Source organism: Danio rerio, chromosome 14 (assembly GCF_049306965.1).
Source record: "Danio rerio strain Tuebingen ecotype United States chromosome 14, GRCz12tu, whole genome shotgun sequence".
NCBI lineage: Eukaryota > Metazoa > Chordata > Actinopteri > Cypriniformes > Danionidae > Danio > Danio rerio.
In genome coordinates, this window is record NC_133189.1 from 5,482,443 (window position 1) to 5,501,381 (window position 18,939).

An 18,939-nucleotide genomic window follows, 5' to 3' on the forward strand; every position below is an offset into this window, starting at 1 on the left:
ATGATGGTTCAATATGAATAGAACAGATCCAAGAACTGTCAATCCCAGTCAAAACAGTCGAAGTTTAGCGGGTCTCATGCTGAAATTAGCCAAAATATCTTGACAAACCACAAGTAAAGGTCGCGGTTCAACAGCTGGTCCTGTCCACGTAAATCCTAAACTCAAATACTGATCATCATATCGTCGTCTTTTGGGTTTAAGCCCTGAACTTGAAGGCTTTGAATCGGGGATTTGAATCGGGGCGGCATATACCTGTATTGATGGGCTTGCCAAACAGAAGCGAATTCACAGCTATGGCCTTCTGGGTAAAAAAGGTTTTCTTATATTTGACGTATTATTACTATTTTTGCTTTGTTTAATTAAAACGTTTAAATAAAATAAAAATACATATAATAATTAAACGTAATAATTATATTTTTATTATATCATATTTTTTCCCGCGCCTCCCCTGACATGCTCTGGCGCCCCCCAGGGGAGGCGCTCCTCACACTTTGAAAACCCCTGGGTTAACCTTTTATTTTATTGTCAATATTTTCTATTGTTTGCTATGTATTCTATCATTTGAAGCTATTTGTTGTCCCATATTTTTTACATCCCAACGTTGACAGATATGGCATAACATGGCTAATCAATAAATATCTATAGTACTATATGTTAGTTTTAACGTCAGCTAATGTGATAGAAGAGCATAGATGTTATGGAAAATAGTAATAGTAATGTAACTACCCCCATCATTCCATCCTCAAGCAAATGTGTAAATATTAGATCTATTCAGCAGCAATAACGCTAATTGCATTGGCATATTTATCTGACGTTTTCCCAGCTTGTAGTAGTCAATCAAAAAGCTATTTAGTTTCTTATGACTATACACTAGCAGTGGAATTTACTGCGATGTGACGGGGCGCAACCTGAAATCTTGCCCAGGGCGCCAAATTGGTTAGGGCCGGGCGTGGCTTAGCCAGTATGCTCGGGCATTCTATCTGAATGGGAAAACATCAAATTTTCTCAAACTGATAGCCAAGCTTACGATTACATTACATATTAGAAATCACCAATAAAATGAAACAACTGACTCTTAAGTTTCGTTTCTAAAGCCCCGTTTACACTGCCAGTTAAATATGACCCAATTCCGTTTTTTTGCTCATATGTGATACAGATTGGATCTGTTCTATGACCGTGTATACACGAAAAACATATGCATTCGGATATTCAGGACGACCTGTACCTCGAGTTCGAAATTGTGTGGATGTTTCCCATGGATGGGTTGCAGCTGGAAGGGCATCCGCTGTGGCGACCCCGAATTAATAGAGGGACTGAGCCGAAAACAAATGAATGAATGAATGAATGTACATCACAAGAGGTGAGAATGTTTTAAAAGGCACAGCACAACTCCAGAGACATGAAGCCTATTTGGGCTTTCAAAGAGATTTCATTTCTTTTTTTACAGTGTGTATTTGTGTGTGTGTGTGTGTGTTGTGGCAATGGCCTTTCTCAGGCCCGTGTCATTTATGGGTCGTTAGTTGAGACCCAATGCTCCATTAACTGAAGCATGGCATTATGGGTAAAGTACAAGCGCTCATATATTCCTGGCTGCTGTTTTTTTATGGCATACATTTCCCAACGGTGTGCAATAACTCAAACACACACACACACACACACACACACACACACACACACACACACACACACACACACACACACACAATATCTCACTTATTATCTACACCTCTGTTTTATTGGGCCAATTTTGACACCAGTGCTTATGATGGATGGTTGTGTTTTCTTCCTTTTTTGGGGGGCTGTGGTAAATTGGGCCATGCAGCAAAACACACATGCACACACACACACACACACACACACACACGCACGCACGCAGACACACACACACACACACACACACACACACACACACACACACACACACACACACACACACACACACACACACATACATACATACATACATACATACATACAAAGAGAAACACATGCAAAAAATAGACATACTGTACACATGCACGCACACACAAATAGATACACACACAAACAGACACAGGCACGCACGCACACACACACACACACACACACACATACATACACAGAGACACACATGCAAACAAACAAAGAATACATGCGGATGCATACACACACACACACACACACACACACACACACTAACACAAGCAGACACATGCGCACGCACACAAACACACGTACACAAAAACAAAAAACATGTGCACACACACAAAAAACAAACAAACAGACAAACACTCTCACACACACACACACACATACACAGAGGCACACATGCAAACAAAGAATACATGCGGATGCATACACACACACACACACACACACACTCAAACTAACACAAGCAGACAAATGCGCACGCACACACACGTACACAAAACACATGTACACAAAAACAAAAAACATGTGCACACACACAAAAAACAAATAGACAAACACTCACACACACACACACACACACACACACACACACAGACAAGCATGCACACATAGTTTCTTTATGTTTGTGTGTCTTTTTGTGTGTATGTAAGTGTGTACGTGTGTGAACTAGTTCATTTGTGTGTCACACGCACACACACACACACACACACACACACACACACACACAAAGACATACAGTAACACACAAACAGACACTTGTGTGCACACACACACACATGCACATACACACACACACACACATACACACACATGCAAACAGAAATACGCATGTAGACTCACACTAACAGATCCACACAAACACACACACACAGACACACACACACACAAATAGACATACAAACTGAGACACACAAATACACACATACATGCACACACATTCACACACATGGGCACACACAAACAGACAGACCTACACACAGACACAAACACACACACAAACATACAAAGCTCTTTACATCCACCTGTTTCCATGCACAGGAAGAGGAAGTGAGTGTGAGAGTGTGCTGGTGTTAGTGTGTGACCGATAAGATGAAGGTGTTCAGATAAGCATGAAACCGCACTTAAGAAGATCATACATCACCCAAACCCTGGAAGCTCACAGCACAAACAAGACAGCAGACAACCAATCCAGTAACAGCCGCATTCTTTAATTGGCTTGACCTGTGTTTCACCGAGTGTGCTCTTATTTTTCTTTTGATGACATATTTTGTGAGTCTGAGGACTAAATATACAATGCTTAACACTGACTATCTGTTAGTAAAGAGAAAACATGAATATTTATAGAAGAAATATATGAAGAGTTCAGACATAATCTAGTATGTTTGTTTTAGGATACACATGGAAATCTCTCCGACATTACTAATCTAATTAGTCCGTCCTCTCCAGAGCATCTCATGTTCAATCTAATAAATCTAATCAGGCTTTTCTGAATACCATTAGAAAGCAGTGTTACCAGATTGGAAATGTCAAAGTATCGTACCAGAACTTCAAAATTATCGTATTTGGAGGAAAATTATCGTACATGAGTCAAACTGAGAGTATACAGCTATTAACATAGCGTTTTGAAACAACGTGCAAATTACCACTATACGTTTAAAAAACTAGGTACCTTAGTGGGAAGGTTCAAACTCCCCCTTGCTGTCATTGAATGTTGCATGTTGCCAGATGTTGAGGGATTTATTTTAACGTACAAATTGGATGCCGTAATGGACTGCAAAATAGTGCTGGTTGGCTTGAAAGCAGTGCACACTCTGAGGTGTGCATGCCTTGTTTTGATGAGATTAACTTTGGAAAAAAACACGTTCACAAGACGCATTTGATTGGGGAAAAACGAGAACATCAAGGGAAAACTCCTGTCCTTCTGAAAACTACTGACCTAACTACGGGCACGAGCAGCAAGAGCGTTAACTCATGAGAGAGAGCCATTCTCCATGTTGATTGGCTGGGAAGAGACAACGTAAGATGAGATAGAAAACGTGTCTAACTCCACCTACTCCTCACAGACAGTACAGAAATGATGCAGCCAGATCAATAAGAAGCCCAAAGATTACAATGAAGTTACTTTTGATTGCCATAAAATTCTGAAATTATCGTACATTATAGGACTTTTCTCATTATTGATCGTACATCGTACAGAAGTCGAAATTATCGTACAAATACGATAATTATCGTACGTCTGGCAACACTGTTAGAAAGTTAAAAAAGCACAAAGCTGCCGAGAGCACAGTTTAATCTGCCATATGAGTGTTTTTTTTATTTCTGTATTATTATTCTGAATCGCACATAAAATCTGAAATGCATCAATTACTGCTATGCTTACCGAGCTTTTTAAACAGTGCTGCTTAGTTCTAAATCCATGTAAACATCGCACACATTCAAAGACCTCCAGCTAGTTCAAACATTCCATATATATACAGCGAGGAAAATAAGCATTGAACACATTATCATTTTTGACTTGAAATTTTCATCAGATGTTGACAACAACCTTAGAAATCCCAGCCTGATCTCATGAGGAAACGTAAGTATTTTACGTTTTGTCAGTTAAATGTATAATTCGTACGATTTCGTACGAGTTCAGTGAACAAAAATGTACGATTTTAAAAAGGAGGCATGGAACCCAACCCCACCCCTAACCCCAAATGTGATGAGCAAATCGTACTAAATTGTACGAATTTGATTGTATGAATTAATACGAATGACCCACTAAATCAAAAAGTTACGAATTGCCATGAGATTGCGTTGGAAATCCATATATGCAAAAAAAAAAAAAAAAAAATTCTAATTGGTTTACAAATGAAGCAATGTGTAATAAAATGAAATGACACAGGGAAAAAGTATTGAACACATAAAGAAAAGGAGATTTAAAAAGGTAGTGAAAGCCCATATATATATATATATATATATATATATATATATATATATATATATATATATATATATATATATATATATACATATATATATATATATATATATATATATATATATATATATATATATATATATATATATATATACAGTTGAAGTCAGAATTCAGAATTATTAGCCCCCCTGAATTATTAGACTGCTTGTTTATTTTTTACCAAATTTCTGTTTAACAGAGAGAAGATGTTTTCAACACATTTCTAAACATAATAGTTTTAGTAAGTCATCTCTAATAACTGATTCATTTTATCTTTGCCATGATGTCAGTGATTATTATTTTACCATATATTTTTTAAGACACTTCAATACAGCTTAAAGTGACATTTAAAGGCTTAATTAGGTTAATTAGGTTAACTAGGCAGGATAGGGTAATTAGGCAAGTTATTGTATAACAGTGGTTTGTGTAGATTATCGAAAAAAAATATATAGCTTAAAGGGGCTAATAATTTTGTCCCTAAAATTATGTTTAAAAAATCAAAACTGCTTTTATTCTAGCCGAAACAAAACAAATAAGACTTTCTCAAGAAGATAAAATATTATCAGACATACTGTGAAAATTTCCATGCTCTGTTAAACATCATTTGGAAAATATTTAAAAAAAGAAGAAAAAAATTTGAAGGTGGCTAATAATTCTGACTTCAACTATATATATATATATCATCCATATTGGAGCGTAAGATGAGATAAAGCACCCCAACAGAGAGAAAACAAAGATGTGTCAGGCAGGTCTGAACAAGATAAAGCAAAGCTGATTCTCCCTTCCTCATTACAGGAATAATAAATAACACCACTGAAAACCACAGTCCTCGTAGACCCAGTTGATGGACGTGGAAGAATGATTCATGAAAAGTTAGCTAACACTTTAGTTCAAGTAACAATTCAATCCATTTACTACTGGATTATTACCTGCCTATTACTAGGATATGAACTGTTTATTAGCACTTTGAAGTTGAAGTCAAAATGATTTACCCTCCTGTTCATTTTGTTTTTTCTTTTTCCAAACGTTTCCCAAATGATGTATTACATTTTCCCTATTACGTTATTTCTTCTGGAGAAAGTCTTATTTGTTTTATTTTGGCTAGAATAAAAGCATTTTTAAGGGTTTTTGAAATCATTTTAAGGGTAATATTATTAGCCCTCGGAAGCAATATTTGTTTAGATTGTCTACACACCATCATTATAAAATGATTTGTCTAAATACCCTTTATTTAACCTAGTTAAGCCATTAAATTGCCCTTTAAGCTGAAGCTAGCATCTTCAAAAATATCTAGTCAAATATTATTTACTGTCATCATGGCAAAGATAAAGTAAATCAGTTGTGTTGAAAAAATATTTTCTCCGTTAAACAGAAATTGAGGAAATAAATATACATAGGTTCTAATCATCCAGACTTCAACTGTATAAAGTATTACCTTATTTTACATCAATAATCCTACCTAATACCTAAACCCAATTGTTTTACAAAACAGTGTCAAAGAACAAAAAGAAATACAAATGTATTGCTGTTTTAAATTTTTGAGCTGAATGAAATGAACTTTTCTTGTAGTCTCAACTTACATCAGTCAGGCTAAGTAAACATTTTAAAATTAAACTTTTCATAACTTCACTTAAAAAAAAGTCCAGTGGCTCGCTACATACATCGGCAGACTTGTGACGTGGAGCGGAGATGACCACACAACTGTGTTTAAACCCTTCATAAAAGTGATTTTTGCATTATAGTTCCCCTTTAAAATAGAGTGTGACCAAAACTTCCTTTAACAGATGTAGTGAGTCAAACAGCGCAAACACGTTGCTCTCAAAATCCATTTTTTTGTGCGAGTCTGAAAGCCGCGGGGGACCTTCCTCTTGTTGAAATGTCATGGTTTCTGCGTGCAGGAGGCAGCAGTTGGGAATTTGCAAATAGATTCTCTTTGAGGCGTATTTCTAGTGAATATGTATGCGCTTTCTCTCCGCCGTTCACTGATGCACTCTCCTCATTCAGCTCACTGTGCCATGGAAACACTCAAATCAGACGAGCAGGCCGTTTGTTTGAGGCCACGCTACTGAGCTCTAGTAACATCTCTTGTGATTTTATGCGGAAAGCAGAAATAAATGAGCAGAAATGCTGTAATGTGTGCCTGAATGTGATTGAACTAATATTATTACATCTTTTTTATTCTCCATCAGATCAAATTAGTAACGTAAATGTGTCCATTTTTTATTAGACCCCCTTGTATTTTTCCCCAATTTCTGTTTAACGAAAAGAAGATTTTCTTCCAACACATTTATAAACTCTGTCTGCCTGTTTACCTACCTTTATCTATCTATCTATCTATCTATCTATCTATCTATCTATCTATCTATCTATCTATCTATCTATCTATCTATCTATCTATCTATCTATCTATCTATCTATCTATCTATCTATTTCTGTCTGTCCCTAACATCCATCCATCCACCCACCCGTCTTTCTGTCTGTCTGTCTGTCTGTCTGGACTCAACATCCATCTGTCTGTCCGTTTATCCATCCATCCATCCATCCATCCATCCATCCATCCATCCATCCATCCATCCATCCATCCATCCATCCATCCACCTACCTACCTACCTACCTGTCTGTCTGTCTGTCTGTCTGTCCGTCTGTCCATCTATCCCTAACATCCATCCATCCATCCACCTACCCACCCACCCGTCTATCTATCTATCTATCTATCTATCTATCTATCTATCTATCTATCTATCTATCTATCTATCTATCTATCTATCTATCTATCTATCTATCTATCTATCTATCTATCGCCTGTCTGTTCCTAACATCCATCCATCCATCCACCCGTCTTTCTGTCTGTCTGTCTGTCTGTCTGTCTGTCTGTCTGTCTGTCTGGACTCAACATCCATCCGTCCGTCCATCCATCCATCCATCCATCCATCCATCCATCCATCCATCCATCCATCCATCCATCCATCCATCCAGCCATCCATCCACCTACCTACCTGTCTGTCTGTCTGTCTGTCTGTCTGTCTGTCTGTCTGTCTATCTATCCCTGACATCCATCCATCCATCCATGCATCTATCTTTCTGTCTGTCTGTCTGTCTTTCTGTCTGTTCGTATGTCCGTCCGTCCATCCATTCATCCATCCATCCATCCACCTACCTACCTACCTGTCTGTCTATCTATCCCTGACATCCATCCATCCATCCATGCATCTATCTACCTGTCTGTTCGTATGTCCGTCCATCCATCCGTCTGTCCATCCATCCATCCATCCATCCATCCATCCATCCATCCATCAGATGGATCACTTGTAGCTACACCCCAACACTACTATCTATCATTGATGTGTAGTACCATCTGTAACCTGCCTATATACTTTTGTTTTTCAGAAAGTTTCTTCTTTCTCTCTGCACATAAACAGTGAATTTACGTTTCAACTTGTGCTCAAAGGAAAACCCCTTGCGTGGACAGAAATTCACCCAAATGCATTGAATGTAATTTGCATTGTAAAATGCTTTTAGTGCATTCAGTTTCATGATTCAGCATGTTACAGAATGCACCACAAATGCCTCATTCTGTGAACGTGAAGTATTTCATCCACCTACAGCGCTCAGCATAAACGAGTACACTCCCTTTTGAAAATGAATATTTAACAAATATTTAACAAATAAAATTATTGATAAACTAGAAAACGTCAACTAAATGTTTTTTTTTTCTTCTTGATTTATTCTGCTTATTAAAACACTTATATGTATTTCATGTATTTATATGCATTTATATGAATATGTATTTGTTTTTGTCCCCCAACATTTGAATTTAGTTGTATTAATTTTTTGAACTGTGATCTTTTTTTATTTTATTTTTTTTGAGGGGGAGGGGTGTATTTGCCTTTGGTACTGACTAAACAAATGCTCAAATAGATTAGAAAATTTTAAATAATATTGTTATTATTATTAGACATCCTACACTGTACATTTTTTTTTTAAATAAATAAGCAGTTTTTTACGTATATTGTGATCCTTGTATTTATTCATTTATAATTATTCTCTGTTTGTTTATCCTTTTGAATTGTGCTATGGGAGCTAGATCTCTCCTCCGACAACTTTTAACTTTGAAAAGTTAGACAAAATGACTTTTGTTAAAGTTTTTAATAGTTTAAAGTGATATATTTTCTGGGTTGGTGTTTTATATTACAATACAAAAAAGTTTGTAATAAACTGCCAGTACATTTTCCAACTCAGGCTTATTGTGAAAACGTACCCTCGTATTTCTGGAGAGCGTGAATTATGTAGCCAGAGCTACGTATGGCTAAATTTCATCATTAAATCGAATGCTACGGGGCGGTATGACACCGCCGGCGGCTTCTGTTTATTTTCGCGCTCCATGTGCTCTACGTGGACGGCTTTTCTGGTGTTCAGTTTGCCCAGTAGCCCACCATGTGTGCTGACATACTTTAGAAAAGAGTTGACCGTGTCCTGCAAAGATCAATTTCAGAAAGCAGGTAAAACAAAAGCAAAAAGGCAAAAAAATCAATAAACAAGTACATAACAGTGTGAGACCATGGTAATATCTGAAAACGTGGTAAAAATCAGGTGAGGGCTTTTCTTTTTCTGGATTGCTTTTGAAAATACTACCGGTTGGATTTTGGCAAGGGGGTGATTGGGTCAATCGGTTCTTTTGAAAACACTTTTGGATGGGCGGGTGAGGGGATCACTCAGTCAGTCAATCTACCCCTGGTGGATTTATGCAAGAACAGCAGGTGCGAATGGCACTCGCTAGAGAAATTTGAGCTCTGAAAAAGCATATCTGGCCTCTCCCTGCAGGCACACAACATCATAAGACGTTAATATTAGGTTAGATTTGGGTCATGACGTCAGGTGACCAAAATTCAATGCCTAGTCAGTGTCTAAGAACAACGTTATTTTGACGTCCAATGATGATGTCAAATTACGTTGATATTTGGTTGATTTTAGGTTGTGTTGGATAGTGACCAAAATTTAACATCTGATAGATGTAGTTGATCATAGTGGTAATGTCTACACAATGTCAAGGTGTAACATGATTAGACATTGATATTTGGTTGATTTTAGGTTGATTTTATATTAGACGTTGGACATTCTGGCATCAACTTTGTTTTCATTTTCAAACACAATCCAACATCCCCACGATGTTGGGGTATTTTGGGGTACAACGTCAATATGACGTCATGTTGACCTCCTCTGCCTGCAGGGCTGGTGGATTTGTGCAAACAAAAACTGCAAAAAAAGTACCTCCTGAAACATATTCAACCCGGGCTCATTCTGGAAATGTAGCCCCGCGGACGTTTCTGGAGGCGGCGAAATAAGTCCCGGGAGGTATGTATTTGTGCAGTTTTTGTTTTTGCAAGCGCGCTGTTCTCGCGTAAAAAGCCGCTGGAGGTCACTGTCGAACGCCTGTCTGTCCGACTGACCGCCTGGCTGAATGACTGAATGATTGACTGGGCGGGCGGCAAATCGGCCGACTCGGCCGCCCTCCTCCTCCTTCTTCCCTAAACCCAAGCGACGATTTATGAAAGCCGAGCAGAAAAAGAAAAGCCCTCGTGCGATTTTGACCGCGTTTTCAGATTTCACCGTATTCTCGCCCCGTTACGAACTCATTCGCTTTATTTTTTGGATACTGTTTTTTGTCTGATTTCTTGAACTGCTCTTTCCCAAACTCGAACGTTTCCGGCTACTCCTCCTCCTCCGGCCCTTTGCTCCGCCGATGTAACATGATGAGCTAACCGGACAAACTGGTTGCGGCGGGAAAGCCCTTCAGCTCTCAGCCCAGCCGGCGAGCGCGAAGAGGAGCGGCGTCACACCGCCCTGCAGCGTTCGCTTGAAAAAAACCAAATGTGGCCATACGTATCTCCAGCCACGTAAATCGCGGTCTCCAGAAATGTCCGCAGGACTACGTTTTCACAATGAGCTTGGGTTGGACGTATTTTACAGTCTCCAGAATTGTATATAGGGGTACATATCAATAATAAGCCTGGCGTGCCGTTGTCTGTTAGTTTACAGACTTATTTTTCTATATATTATGTCTTATACGTTATATTATTTCAAACTACTAAAATATCAATAAAATTACCATTGTTAAACTATTGAAGTTTCAGCATCAATAGTCCACAGAGCAAAGATCAAGCTCCCTTTTATTGTGTGCAAATGCCTAAAATCGTATTTACAAAACGAAAGCTCAATGAAATGCAGAACATCAATACAACGTTTATGTGTGTTCAGTGAAAGAAATCAATCCCTTGGAACGACGTGGTTGAATAAATGATGAATTTAAATTTGGGGGGTGACCTATTCCTTTAAGGAGATGATCTTGAGCTACATGATTGTGTCTCTAGGCGTAAAGGACTTTATTTCTTTATTGCTTCTGCCCCTGAGCCCCTTTCATTTTGTTTATTAAGTTCCTCCTGACAGCTGATGGCTCTCCCTCCATTTCTGAATCCCTCGGGAGATTCTTTTCTTTCCAGCCTAAATGCGAATGTTTAAAATCAAATGCTATTGGGGTCTGGAGTCGAATGCTCTCGGCGAGACTGGGATGGAGTCGAGTCCGCTGACAGCCGTGATTCAGTTTTGCAACTGCAGGGGGAAAAAGAAATTCAATTAATAAATGAAATCAAATCATCGTCTGGAGTGGGTGAATCTGAATTATTCACCATGATTTCGGTCACCCTTGTATCCTCCCTCATCCCCATATCTGTCACAAAACAAAATGTGCCAACATAGACTTTGAAATTCATGGGATGATGATGGCAACTGATAAAATATTAATTGTCCTGCAGTTGTTGCAGTAATCTGACATCCTCTTCTCCTCACTGCACATCCCCGAGGCCAGACCACCACTGCTTTGGTTGATGGGTGATCTGAATAGCCAATGTTTGGGAACATTACACTAAAAAAGTGATGCATTAGATGAAAAAAATAACAAATTAAACATGTGAAATCCAAAGGGGGAAATAAGTTGAACATTTTTCTCAGAAAACATATTTCTAAAGGTGCTGTTGACTTAAAAGGTTCACCGAATGTTGGTAACAACCAAAGAAATCCATATATGCAAAGAAAACAGATCTAATTAGTTTACAAATTAAGTTATGTGTAATTAACAAAAAATGAAAACGGGAATAAGTGTTGAACACATAAAGAAAGGAAGGTATACAAAGGTATGGAAAGCTCAGACAGCAGCTGAAATCTAAAAGCAAACCCTTTGCCCTTCGTAATGCTGAATCAAATTAGTAGCCAGGCGACACAGTGGCTCAGTGGTTAGCACTGTTGCCTCACAGCAAGTAGTCCCAGCTGGGCCAGTTGGCATTTCAGTGTGGCGTTTGCATGTTCTCCTCTTGCTCGTGTGGGTTTCCTCCGGGTGCTCTGGTTCCCCCCAGTCCAAAGACATGCGCTATAAGGGAACTGAATAAACTAAATTGCTGTAGTGTGTGAATGTGAGAAAGTATGGGTGTTTCCAGCTGGAAGGGCATCAGCTTCATAAAAGATATGCTGGATAAGTTGGCGGTTCATTCTGCTGTGGTGACCTCTAATAAATAAAGAGACTAAGCTGAAGGAAAATGAATGCATGAATATTAGTAACTAAAGAAAACTATTATTATTAAATTAACTCATTTTAATTATTAATTAATTTATTCACAGTGTTTTGTGAATTACTTTTGATTTAACAATTAATTGTGCCTAATTGCACAACAATATAATCACATTAAAGCAATGCACTCCCACATAGTTAGCTATAATAACTAAGTTTATTTCTGTTATTGGCATGACAAAAAATTTACAGTTTTACACCGTCATACTGAAAATGTTTTCAAACTTTCGGCAGGACTGCAGTTTGAATCGCTGTAGTTAAACAGCCATTCTTACATGCATGTGGTGACATTTTAAAAGAACTCTATAACACTAATTTGCTTCTTGCATATTTTGCAACACTTTCATTTTTAAAACACTTACACTGAGTGAAGTTTAATTTCGAGAGGATTACGTGCTTATGATTGCTTGCGGGCGGCCCGCATTATACAATTTATGTTTCACCAATCAGACAATTCCTAAGCCACTATAAATACTCCCCTCCCGCCTTGCAATTGGGAGGGAGCTCCGGGCTCGAGGATCTTATGAGCTTAGTGCTCTCTCCCGGCGACAGCATGCCAAACAAGCTTTATAATCAATCATCAGCTAAGTGTGAACTCTTGAAAATTAAAGGGTAGTCATCATTTGCTCACCCTTTACTTGTTCCAAACCTATTTGACTTTTCTTTCTTCTTTTGAATAGTAAAGAGGATATAATGAAGAAAGCTAGAAACTTTTCACCATTGACCTCCGTAGTATTTATTTTTCCAACTATGGACATCTTTGGTTAAAAGTTTTCAACTTTCTTCAAAACATCCTCTTTGGTGTTCAACAGAATCAAGAAACTCATGAAGGTTTGAGCACTGCAAAAAATGCTTTTCTTACTTAGATTTTTCGGCTTATTTCTAGTCCAAATATCTAAAAACTCTTAAATCAAGAAGAATTTTCTAGACAAGCAAAACATACTGTCTTGTTTTAAGATATAATATCCCAATATTAAGGGAGTTTTTCCTTAAAACAATCTAAATAATCTGCCAATGGGGTAAGCAAAATAATCTTATGTCAAAAGGAAAAACAAGATTAATTTGCTTACCTCATTGGCAGATTATTTTGCTTGTTTCAAGGAAAAACTCCCTTAGTATTGGGATATTATTTCTGAAAACAAGACCATATATTTTGCTTGCCTAGAAAATGTTTCTTGATATAAGAATGTTTAGATATTTGGACTAGAAACAAGACAAAAACAAGACAAAAAATCTACTTAAGAAAAGCATTTTTTGCAGTGAGGGTAAGTATCACTGCAAAAATGCTTTTCTTACTTAGATTTTTTGTCTCGTTTCTAGCCCAAATATCCAAAAAATCTAATAGCAAAAATAATTTTCTAGACAAGCAAAACATATTGTCTTGTTTTAAGAAGTAATATGACAATATTAAGTGAGAATCCCGCCAGAATAGTACGTCATCTGGGTACTGATTTTTTAATTCTATGAATTCAGACATCCCCCAGAGATGGGTTGCAGCTGGAAGGGCATCCACTGCGTAAAAATGTGCAGGATAAGTTGGCAGTTCATTCCGCTGTAGCGACCCCGGATTAATAAAGGGACTAAGCCGACAAGAAAATGAATGAATGAATGAATGAATGAATGAATTTAGACATACCACTCAGCTTGCATACTGTTTTAGCATATTACATAGTAAGGTCGATGTACTGGTCCATTGTGGTAAAGAAGTAGCTGAGTCGAAAGTCAAAGCTTTCGATTTACCGGTCAATCTACGTTCCTACTCTCACCTATGGTCATGAGCTTTGGATCATGACAGAAAGGACAAGACCTCGAATACAAGTAGCCAAATTGAGTTTCCTTTGCAGGGTGGCAGGGCGCACCCTTATGGAGCTCTGGGTGAGAAGCTCTGACACCTTGGAGGAGCTTGACGTAGAGCCGCTGCTCCTCCATTTCATGAGAAGTCAGCTGAGGTGGCTCGGGCATCTGTTTTGGATGCCTCCTGGATGCCTACCAAAGGAGGAGTTCCAGGCATGTCCCACCAGGAGAAGGCTTCAGGGAAGACTCAGGACACATGGAGGGACTATGCCTCTGGGCTGGCCTAGGGATGCCTTGGGATCACCCCGAAGGAGCTGGAGGAAGTGTCTGGGGAGAGGAAAGTCTGGGGTTCTCTCCTAAGACTGCTGCCCCCGCAACCCGGGCCCAGATAAGAAAACGAACGAATGAATGAATGAATGAATGAATGAATGAATATAGTATGGAAGTATGCAGACGCAGCCTCACATTTGCGCTCTAGTGTTTACAGTAGTCAGCACTTTCTTAAAAGAGCAATTTAAATATAATGGTGTAAGTTTAAGCAATAACATAACTTTACTAATTACACAACATGTTTCTCAGGGATAAAATCCAGCTTGTAGTCTTTGAAATTTTATAGCTTGATTCCTCTCAGACTCGCAGTGATTCATCAAAACAGCGACTGGACAGTTCAAAAGGACAGTTCAATAACTCTGGCTGTTTGCCCTGGGTTTTTGTCCCTGGAATAAACAATACCCTTGATGAAAGGCACTTTTAGCCTAAAACCATGCCTTCAGAGCAGGCGAGTGAGCAAGAGTGAGAGAGAGAGAGAAACTCAATAATGAATATGTTCTTGTGAGCACTACACTTGATATAATGAGTGTCTTTGCTGCTTTGTGAGACCTGAATACTTCACTGAGTGGTTCTTGCAAAGGGAACAAAAGGAGGCTTCTTTCTGCACAGCGCCGTATCACTTATGACATCCTCAACCGGAGACATGGAAAACGCCGAAACCGGAGAGCTGCTTCCCAGTGGACCGGCATCAAATGTAAACATAGGAAGTATCTGCAAAGCTTTGAGATGTTTTGACGGTCCTAATCTGAACTTCACCTTCATGTTGTGTTTACGCAATGGCTTGATGAAAATTCCCACCCCTGCTGTGCACACGCCATTGCAGATTCACGACAAATCAGCTGTCAGGGCTTTCAACAGTCTAAAAAAATGGAACAAATATGTCTAGGTTTACATGACAAAAGATAAATGGATCTCAGGTTCTGTGTAGGTTTTCAAACAGTTTGAGAATCCTTCGTAGTCACTGTTTCGGTCATACTGTAGAGGCGGTGCCAGATATTATAAATATTATATAGGGCTTAGTCCTCCTATAGTTGGTCGTGCACCCCTGATCACCTCCTGAGACCAATAACAGATGTCAAGTTTTAATAAGGTAAGTAACTACGCTTCAAGGTATTTCAAGGTATGTTATTCCCAGATAACAACCGCTGAATAACACAGGCTCATCCAGGAACTTTAAATCACCTTGACCATCAGTGAATATGTTTGTCACGCCACTGTTTTGACTGTTTGGCTTGTATATATATAGTATTTTGGAATTAAAATAGAGTTTTGAAATAGTTTCACTCCGAAACTGATAGTAAATAATTACAAACTATAGATAACATAGTTTACTGTATTTCGTTGCATTGTACTTGTACATTTGTAATGACAATAAAGTTCAATCTAATCTAATCTAATCTAATCTAAAACATTTGATTTAATGTAAATGAAACATAAAATGTTGTAGCAGAACTGAACAATTATTACTTTACTCAATAATCTGATGGCTTTCAAGGGGGCACAGTGGGTAGCGCGATCACCTCACAGCAAGAAGGTCGCTGGTTCGAGCCCCAATTGGGTAAGTCGGCATTTTTCTTTTTGAGTGTGCATGTTCTCCCCGTGTTGGCATGGGTTTCCTCCGGGTGCTCCGGTTTTCCCCACAGCACAAAGACATGCACTACAGGTGAATTGAATAAGCTAATTTGGCTAGAGTTGGGTTGCTACTGGAACATATGCTGGATAAGTTGGCGGTTCATTCCGCTGTGGTGACCCCTGATTATTAAAGGAACTAAGTCGAAGGAAAATGAATGAATAATCTGATTTATTGTACAAAAAGGTCCAAATTACAGTGTAAAAATAAATCTTATGAACAGTCATCTCTGTTGATACTATAGTCATCCAGCTTAATTTTAATTTGCAACCCTATTTGTAAAGAATCTGACAAGTTCATTTGTCAAAGTGTTCATTTTAACCTAGCATTCTTATACTATAGTATTTTCAGCAGAAAGTGAAATAAAACCAGGCATCCATGGTTTCCCGAATGCTTCAGTTCTCATTAAATCTGCTACTTTAACTTAGCAAAACTTTTTTATCGTCTCTTTAAAAGTTAATTATCCTTCCACTACATAAAAGATGAGTTTTATTGACCTTTAAGAACTGCTCGTCTGTTGATTCCACCAATAACGCGGTACTTTTCCACAGAGGTTGCCTGCAGTTTAACTCTAAACACAATGGACGTCCCGATGAAAAGTCTGCTCATGACAGTTCCTTCCCCGGGGAGGACAAGGAGCAACTTTGGAAAACCTATTTAGCAAAATGCCCCGTTTGCAGGAGGAACTCCCAGCGGATCCTCACCGAGCGCCTGAAGCACAATCGCAGCTAAACACCCAACAGACACCAGTACCTGCTGCCGACGGCCCTCAGGGGACAACACACTCACACACATATCCCACAATGGTTTCTATAATACAAGACAAACATGAGCTCCGAGGATCAACCAAACCTCGACCCAAATGACGACACTGGCTAAACATCTAAATACACATTATTACAGTCTTACAGAGACTTTGGGTCATTATTCATTCATTCATTCATTCATTTTCGGCTTAGCCCCTTTATTAATCTGGGGTTGCCACAGCGGAATGAACCGCCAACTTATCCAGCATATGTTTTACGCAGCTGCAACTCATCACTGGGATGGGGCCATCATATGACAGCCTTTTCAACCAATTACTGGAAACTTTGTTTACTTTTTGCTCAATTGTTTACACGACAATTTCATTTTATTTTTTCATTTATTTATGTATTTTTTTGTCGGCTGAAATCAAAAATACTCTTATTTTTATATGTATATAGTAGTGCGTATTATAAACAATGTATCTGTGCACTTTGTCTTTTTTGTAAACATCTATTTTGTGCTCATAATCTTTAATCAAATACCATTACCTTCCTTTCTGACTTTCCTCCACTTGACATGGAATGCCTTTAAGGGCGGGGTTCTAATACTTTAAAGGCGGGGCTATCAGTCCTTTAGAGTGGGGTATCAGACATTTAGGGTGGAGCTATCAGCCCTTTAAAGCAGGGCTCTAATAATTTAAGGGCGGAGCTATCAATCATCTAGGGCGGGCTATCAGGCATTTAGGGTGGAGCTATTAGTCCTTTAGGGCGGAGCTATTTTTGCTGTGTCTTTGCAAGAGGCAGTGGATCAAACAAATATAATAGGTTTGCATTCTTGTGGCTGTACTGCGGGAGCTGTGGGACCAAGAATACAGTTAACGAAAACAAAAATCAAAAAAATAAAATTGTAAATAATTTTCGTTAACTAAAATTAAAATAAAAACGATTAAAAAAAAAAAAAAATAGAACTAAAACTGTATTGTGTACATACCAAACTAACTGAAACGAACTAAAATTATAGCAAAAATGTCCTTCATTTTCATCTTTGTAAATGTATTTATGATATGACAACAATAAATACAGAGACTTAAAATGAATACTTTAACACATTTGTGCCCAATAATGGGTTTTCTTTCTATATCCGTGATCGCGACCATGAATGAATCTTTTTATGTGTACTGGTTGAACTAGCTCACCAAATCAAACTGAATCATTTGAAACGATTCTCGTCTCCAGTAAGCACTCTTATCCACAAACTACTTACTTTTTAACATGCCTAATACCCCCCTCTGAACCAATATATACTGTTATTCAGTCATAACAGTACACTGAGATCAGTTTTGAGAAACGGTGAACCATTTGTACTGTGCATGCATGATTCAGCAGATGGGCGCTAGATTGATGACCTGTTGTCCGTTGTCGGCAAGAGGATTTCCCTCAAGACACCAACAACAAGGACTACGTCATAATCCGACGCAATCTCAATGCAATTCGTAACTTTTTGATTTAGTGGCTAATTCGTATGAATTCGTACAATCTAATTGGCACAATGTAGTACGATTTGAAATCACCCAATGACGGTTGGGGTTAGGTGCCACGCCTCCTTTTTTAAAATCGTACATTTTCGTACGACTGAACTCATACGAATTGGTATGAATTAGCCACTAAACTGACAAAACGTAAAATACAGTACTTACGTTTTCTCGTGAGATCAGGCTGCATAATCATGCACTAAGAGCAATCTCCTGACTGGTTAACATGGTGCATGAAGTTCAAATTTATGCACGTTTAAGCTTGTCAAACGCACAAAACGCTCAACTTCCGCTGCTTCATTTGGGCGAATCGCATCGTTTGTGCAGTCTCAATCGCACCGCAGGATGTCTATTTGCGTCTTTGCCTTGACTGAACATGTAAATCACTCATGCTTGATGCTTCATCCGCGCCTGGT

General features: G+C 38.5%; 1 long non-coding RNA gene across 10 annotated transcripts in view; it reads right to left on the reverse strand.

Annotated features, from left to right (window-relative positions):
• The window catches only part of LOC137487507 (uncharacterized), a 255,307-nt gene that overhangs the window by 95,696 nt on the left and 140,672 nt on the right, over positions 1-18,939 (reverse strand). For 2 of the 10 annotated variants that reach the window (XR_012390171.1, XR_012390166.1), the window contains exon 5: positions 8,739-11,479. The exons of the other annotated variants lie outside the window; for them this stretch is intronic. This is a non-coding gene — a long non-coding RNA (uncharacterized lncRNA). Of the gene's footprint in view, positions 1-8,738; positions 11,480-18,939 lie in introns of those variants that run through there. 10 annotated transcript variants of the gene reach the window in all.